Source organism: Theobroma cacao, chromosome 7, assembly GCF_053813885.1.
Source record: "Theobroma cacao isolate CCN51 chromosome 7, ASM5381388v1, whole genome shotgun sequence".
Lineage (NCBI taxonomy): Eukaryota > Viridiplantae > Streptophyta > Magnoliopsida > Malvales > Malvaceae > Theobroma > Theobroma cacao.
Window position 1 is genome coordinate 9,784,500 of NC_142645.1, and position 8,398 is coordinate 9,792,897.

General features: G+C 27.8%; 1 long non-coding RNA gene across 1 annotated transcript; it reads left to right on the top strand.

The window, feature by feature from the left end:
• Positions 1-3,248: 3,248 nt before the first annotated feature.
• On the top strand, positions 3,249-5,254 carry LOC18594444 (uncharacterized). The gene is made up of 4 exons (XR_001928825.2): positions 3,249-3,445; positions 3,520-3,586; positions 4,141-4,265; positions 5,120-5,254. It is a non-coding gene; the product is annotated as an uncharacterized LOC18594444 (long non-coding RNA).
• Positions 5,255-8,398: the final 3,144 nt, after the last annotated feature.

The following is an 8,398-nucleotide window of genomic DNA, read 5'->3' on the forward strand; positions in this document are numbered from 1 at the left end:
TATATCTCCATTCTTTATTTTTTAAAACGAAAAAACTAAATCAACATATTTTGCTAATTTGACTTTAGCTCAAGTTAAAACTAAGTTAAATAAATTTCAAATCTTTATACTATTATAAATAGAAGAAAAAAGAATTTATTTAGTTGTTTTATATTATTTTATGTTAACTAATATAAGTTATTCATCTAAATTTGACTTCAGGTATGAAATTTTTTTTCACTTTTTTTATAGAAGGAGTATTCAAACTTAATTTTTGTAAAAAAAAATAAATTGATTTACACATTCTAGAATCAAATAATCAAGTAAGAAAATATTTATATATATTTTTTAACACCATAAATCTTTTACACTTAAATAATTGGCTTATTAATAAGCATATCAATAATCTGCTTAAAGATTTGTATTTTTCAAATATTATTTTCAATTTAGTGTCTCAACATCTTAATTTTGTTCAATTAGTCCTTGTACTATATATTTTTGCTCAATATAGTCCTTATGATGTGGCAGAATTTTTTTTTGAAAAATTTTTTTGATCTGCCACTCGATATGTCAATGCCATGTCAGTACTATCATGTGGCATGCCACATCATCATTTCAATGCCACATCATCAAAATGTGATACATCAACGCTAACATCATCCTTTAACGGAAAAATTGGATGTCATTAAGGGGAGGGACTAAATTGATGCAATTTCCAAAATCAAGGGACTCAGTTGCTTCGATTTTGAGTACAGGGACTAAATAAAACAAAATTGAAGAGTATAGGGATTGGAGGAGTCTTTTGACCCAAGATTTTTCTATTAAATATCTTTGATCTGTAGTGCTACAATTTTAGGCATAATAGATGATATTCTTTTTATGTAAGGTGTTATGGTACCAAGTATACTGTTTGTTGTCATTGATCTATTGTGATACAATTTAAATCATTATGCTTGATATGCTTAATCTATAGTGCTACCCTTCTAAGCCTAATGCTTGGTTGTTACGATACCAAGCATAAAAAGCCCAAGAAAGGAAGAGACAATTAAAAAATAAAACAAAATAATAACAAACATTATAATCATCCCAAAATAAGAAAAAATAATAAAATAATAAAAAATCAAATATAATATGAAAATTTGTTAGTAAAATTGAAACACCAAGAATTTTTTTAAAACAATTATCAATACTTTAAAGTAATTATCTTTGATTTATTATTACTATTATTATTTATATTTTTTAATTTTAAATTATTCTTTTTTACTATTATTATTATTACTGACAAGATTTTTCTACTAAATATCCTTGATCTGCAACGCTGCAATTCCAAGCATAACAGGTGATATCCTTGATATAGGATATTATGGTTCCAACTATAATGCTTGATATCCATGATTTATAGTGATATAGTTTAAATCATTATGGTTGATATATTTAATCTAAAGTGCTACAGTTTCAATTATAATGATTGATATCCTTGATTTGTAGTACTATGATTTCAAACATAATGCGCAATATCTTTGATTTGAGGTCCTATGGTACCAAGCCTAATGGATGATATCTTTGCTATGTCATAATATCTACTTCATATTCACTAAATATCATTGATCTATAGTGTTACAATTCCAAGCATAATAGATGATATTCGTAATATATGATGTTATGTTGATATAAAATGTTATGGTACCAAACATAAAAAGCCCAAGAAATGAAAAGACAATTAAAAAATAAAACAAAATAAAAATGAACATTATAATATACCAAAATAATAAAAATAAACATAATAAAATAATAAAAAATCAAATATAACATGAAAATTTGTTAATAAAATTGAAACACCAGGAATTTTATTTTAAAAGTTATCAATACTTTAAAATAATTAACTTTGATTTATTATTACTATTATTATTTAAATTTTTTTTAATTTAAAATTATTCTTTCTTACTATTATTATTATTATTTACAAGATTTTTCTACTAAATATTCTTGATCTGTAGTGTTACAATTCCAAGCATAATAGATGATATCCTTGATATAGGGTATTATGGTACTAAGCATAATGCATGATATCCTTAATCTATTGTGATACAGTTTAAATCTTGATACTTGATATCCTTGATCTGTAGTGCTACACTTCCAAGCCTAATGCTTAATATCCTTGATCTAGGGTCTTATGGTACCAAGGATAATACTTGATATCCTTGATCTGGGGTACTACAGTTTTAAGCATAATAGATGATATTCTTGATGCTACTTAATTATATCCTTGATTTGTAATGCTACGTTTTCAAGCATAATGCTTGATATCCTTAGTATGTTGTGATATCTACTTGATATCCACTAAATATCCTTCATCTGTAGTACTACAATTCCTAGTATAATAAATGATATCCTTGATATAGGATGTTATGGTCCCAAGTATAATTCTTGTTATCCTTGATCTATAGTGATACAGTTCAAATTATTATGCTTAATTTTCCTGACCTGTAGTCCTACCCTTTTAAGCCTAAGTTTTGGTTGTTATGGTAACTGTAATACCCCATACCTTGATATAGTGACCAATAAATCTTATCGGATGCCAATTGAGGTTAATTATAATGTTAAAAAAATGATGAAAGACGAAAAAAATAGTTTGGGAAAAAATATTCCGCATGCGAGGAAATAATAATATTTTTATCAGAGAAGAATTTGTAAGGTAGAAAGTGATTCGGAAGTCAATTGAGGCATAATAAGATATTTTGGGTACCAAAGAGACAAAAAGAGACAAGGAAATTTTTGAAATAAAATATTATTTTATTAATAAAATAATATTAAAATATTAATATTTTATTCAGTATCAAAATTTTCCATGAAGGAGTATATGGTCAATCTAAGTGGGGGAGAAGAGGAATGAGAAAATTCAGAGAAAAATGACGTTAATGGGGCCATGTGTCTTTATTAAGTAAAGAAAACGCGGGTAAATAAATATTTTAAATATTATGGAGACACCGTGTTGGAGTACAAACTTTATACTTTATTTGTACATGTGTAGAAGAAGATAATAGAAGGAAATTGGAGTTAAATGAGTGTTGGGAGGACTAAATTAAAAAGGGAAAAAACTTGAAGGGAAAAACGGTAATTTTACATAAAGTTTGGTCAAAGCTTCCAAAGGAAGCTTTGACTCTCATCCTTATCAGCCCAAAACCGTCCTTATCTCCTCCAGCAAGATATTTTTTCTTCATTCTTGAAGCTTCCAATGCCATTCTCTCATTCTCCCATGGAAAGTTAATTTTCTTTCATTTTCTTTTCTTGTTTTCTTTTCTTTTCATTTCCTCTCTCTTCTTGCTTCCTTCTTCTCCCAACTTCTTGTGCACCAAAGTTACAACTTCTAACCCCAATTTTCAGCACATATAAACCCTAGGAGAAGAAGAAAGAAAAAGAGAGAAAGGAAGAAAAGAACTTGGTTTTGTAATTCAAGTAAACTAAGGTAAGGATTTTTGTGTTTTAAGATTATAGTTGGTTAAATCCTTGGAAAATAATGAGTGAATCATTTTGTGGCAGCTATGGTGGCCATGGATGTGAGGGAATTATGAATTTTGTTTGGTGAAATCCAAGCTAAAACCAAGTGGTAAGCTTCATGCTATAATTTAAAGCCTGTGATTGGTTTACTATGGTGAGAAAGATTGTGTGCAATATGTAGTGTTATTGTGGTGTCATGCGTATGATTGGAAGGTAATTATATTAATTGGAAATTTGGAAAAGAAATGAATTGTGTGGATATATGTGTTGTTAGGAAAAGCTCAAAAAGGTTATAGATGTTGGTGCGTATGAATAGATATCAATGTTATGCTTAGTGGCAATATGTAAATGAGAATAATGTTACATATAACTTAGAAAGTGTTTGATGGAAGTAAATTTGTAGTTGTTGCCATATGTTAGATAATTGTTATGGAAATGATAGTTAAACTTGATAAATATCCTTAGACAAGGTAAATATATGTGTTAGAGTTATAAATAAGTTGCTGGTATCTATAATCTAAAGAATTACGCAAATAAAGGATAAAGGCAACTTTCGTAAAAATGTGTCAAAATATAAGTTAGTTGAATAAGGATTCGTGATTGAAGGAAAAAGAGAAGTAGGAATGATGTACACTAAAGGTATTGCATTTGAATTGTTGCTAGGAAATCCAAAAGGTAAAGTTAAAGTACTATGGTGGCGTGCCGGAGGAAATAAAGAACGATTGGCAAGTACGAATAGCTAGATACGCCTTCAAACAAATAACGATGTAATATTCTGCTATCGTAAGGTGAGTGAACTTGCATTTCAAAATGTTTTGGGAAGTGCCTACATGTTCAAATAAATCATTTGAAAGTTCAATTGTTTTTACTTTAAAAATATACTTGGGGAACAAGCCCTTGATGAAATGTTTCTATCTTGTGAAATGTGCAATATGAATAGTTCATGCGTTATCACATTATATTGATATGTATATTATGCTCTGGATGCTCCTTTCGTGTGACAATGATGACCCAGCTATGTGCGGTGTGAGAGTCCATATGAGTTGATAATGACCCAGCTATGTGTGAGTAGGGAGTGCACATGAGCTGATGATGACCTGGCTATGTGCGAGTAAGGAGTGCACATGAGCCGATAATGACCCAGCTATGTGCGGTGTAAGAGTGCAAACGAGTTGATGATGACCCGGTTATGTGCGAGTAGGGAGTGCACATGAGCTGAATGAGCTGAGTGTGGTGAGATGGTATGCATGATGATGTATGTGTGTGTGTATATATATATATATATATATATATATATATGTTATAGAAAGTTTATAAAAATATTTGTGATTGTGTTATGTGTTGGCATTGTTGATTTCTCCCAAATTGCTTTTCATTTCAGCAAGGAATTTTGCTGTAGCGAAAATGGATTCTCGCTGCCATATTTTCTACTTCTTTAACATCACGGTTGATCATGGATTTTCAACAACAACGGATTAATTAATCAAGTTTGAAATGAGATGTTTTAATAAGAGTTAAACTAAATTGCATTGCTTTTGAACTTAAGTGCATCATGATTTCTAAACTTTCCTTAACGTTGCTTGTTTCTTTCCTATGTTCACTCACTGAGTTTGTACTCACATTTTTAAACTTCATGCTTTAGGTTTCCTGAGTTAAAGGTGATTGGATCCTAGGATGAGGTGCTGCTTCCTATCCATTGCTCGGTAGATTTACCATGACATTAGATGTTAGTAACCGTGCCCAGAGTCACTCCGCTGACGGTCAAGGTCCAATTATATGTTATGAATACTTGATGTGAAATGTTAAGATTCATTTATTAATCTATATATGTATATAATGGTTAATGATGCTATTATGAATGCATGATTGGGTTTTGTGAGTTGTTTTCAAATGAACTATATTTGAACACTACGAATTTTGAATTTTTAAAAAATATGGATTAATGTATAAGATTATATAAATAGGCTTGCTAGGGTTTAGTGGGCTGAGCCCATTGGGCTCTTGCGCCGGTCATGGCTCGAAAATTGGGCTGTGATAGTAACAAGTATAAAAGGCCCAAGAAATGAAGAGACAATTAAAAAATAAAACAAAATAATAACAAACATTATAATCATCCCAAAATAATAAAAAATAAATGAAATATGAAAATTTGTTAATATAATTGAAACACCAAGAAATTTTTTTAAAAAATTATCAATACTTTAAAACAATTACCTTTTATTTATTAGTACTATTACTATTTATAATTTTTTAATTTAAAATTATTTTTTTTACTATTATTATTATTATTTGCAAAAATTTTTTACTAAATATCGTTGATCTGTAATGCTACAATTTCAGGCATAATAGATGATATCATTGATATAGGGTGTTATGATACCAAGTATAATGTTTAATATCCTTGATCTATAGTAGTTTAGTTCAAATTATTGTGTTTGATGTCATTGATATGAGATGCTACAATTCCAATTATAATACTTGATATCTTTAATTTGTCGTGATATCTACTGAATATCCATTGTTTAATTATCCTTGATTTGTAATACTATGATTCCAAGCATAATGCCCAATATCCTTGATTTAAAGTCTTATGGTACCAAGTATAATAGATGATATGCTTACTATGTCATGATATCTACTTGATATTCACTAAATATCTTTGACCTGTAGTACTACAATTTCAAGTATAATAGATTATATCCTTGATATATGATATTATGGTACCAAGCATAAAAAGCCCAAGAAATGAAGAGACAATTAAAAAATAAAACAAAATAATAACAAACATTATAATCATACCAAAATAATATAAAATAATAAAATAATAAAAAGTCAAATGTAATATGAAAATTTGTTAATAAACTTGAAACACCGAGAATTTCTTTTAAACTTATCAATACTTTAAAGTAATTATCTTTGATTTATTATTACTATTATTATTTATAATTTTTAAAATTTATACTTCTTCTTTCTTACTAGTATTATAATTATTTACAAGATTTTTCTACTAAATATCCTTGATCTGTAGTTCTACATTCAAAGCATAATAGATGATATTTTTTATATAGGGTGTTATAGTACCAAGCATAATGCTTGATATGCTCGATCTATTTTGATATAGTTCAAATCATTATAGTTGATATCCTTCATTTGTAGTGCTACGCTTCTAAGTCTAATGATTTATATCCTTGATTTGGGATCTTATGGTACAAAGCATAATGTTTGATATCCTTGAACTGGGGTACTACTGTTCCAAGTATAATAGATGATATCATTAATACTATTTAATTATTTCCTTGATTTATAGTGCTATGTTTCCAATCATAATGCTTGATATTTTTGATTTGAGGTGCTACAGTTCTAATTGTAATACTTGATATCCTTGAAATGTCATAATATCTACTTGATATCCATTGCTTAATTATCCTTGATTTATAGTGCTATAATTCCAAGTATAATGCCTAATATCCTTTATCTCGGGTCTTGTGCTACCAAGCATAATACTTGATATCCTTTATTTGAGGTACTACGGTCTCAAACATACTAAATGATATTCTTGATACTATTTAATTATATCTTTGATTTATAGTGCTACGTTTCCAAACATAATGCTTGATATAATTGCACTGAAGTGTTACAGTGTCAATTATAATGCCTGATATCTTTGATATGTCGTGATATCTACTTGATATCCACCATTTAATTAATTATCTTTAATTTGTAATGCTATGATTTCAAGCAAATTACCCAATATCCTAGATCTGAAGTCCTATGGTTCCAAGCCTAATATCAGCTACAATTAGTTTTAAATAATTGTTTAGTCACAATTTCATGTTTTATTGCACATTATCACTATTTTTTTTACATATGCTTAGAGTACTGGCAAAACATTGACATACAAAGATGCAAAATAGTCCTTCTTTTGTGCAGCTTTGCCAAAGCCTTATACTAACTTTGGTTTATAGACACCGGTGTTTGTAACTAACCTAACAATAAATATATAAAATTACAAATTGTCATGATATTGTTTTACATTTTCTACTGTCGACTATAACATTTTGTATATGTAATTTTTAGTACATGGACTTACTTTAGTCTCACCTACAAAAAGTTATACAATAAAAAATTTGATAAATACAATTATTACAATATGTATTATTGTAACCGTGTGCAACGCATGGATACATTTCTAGTAAATATAAAAATTGTATCATTTGCTAACATCATAATGTTTTGGATGATGCAAATATATTTTTAAAAATTTTCTACACATTTGTTATGATTCTATTAATTAGGTACTTGTTTATTGCCAAATATTTCTTCTATTAGGTTTGCTTGTACACTCCATTGATATTTTTTTTGGAATTTAAAATATATTTTTTAAAACTGTTTGACAATCCAATTGTCATATTTTTTACAAAAGATAAATACCAATAAAGTTGTTGTTCGTTACTTCTATACCATTTGGTAATACTTGTCGAATAGTCAAAATTGAATAAAATAACATTATTTTTTAAAATTGTTCTCGATTTATCTCATTTTTATCTGTCTCTACTTAACTTTCACATAATATAAAAAAAAACTTTGATTTTGATGTATTTATATTAAATTTTTTTATTTTTTACATAAAATTGAGGTTTCGCGGTTTTTAATATAAAAAACAAAAAAAATCATTAAAAATAATTTGTGAATCTAAAAACGTAATAGTATTAAGTGTTCAAAAAATGAACATAATATTAAAATATTCAGAAAAATAGGTCCAATAAAATGGGACAAAAAGAGTATGATATAAAATATTCATAAAAAAATAAAAGTTTTCATAATCATCTACATTAAAAACTTGTACGTTTTATAGGAAGTTTTTTACTATTTAAAAAGTTGAAAAGAGGAGGAAAAAACCACATTAATTAATACAAATTGT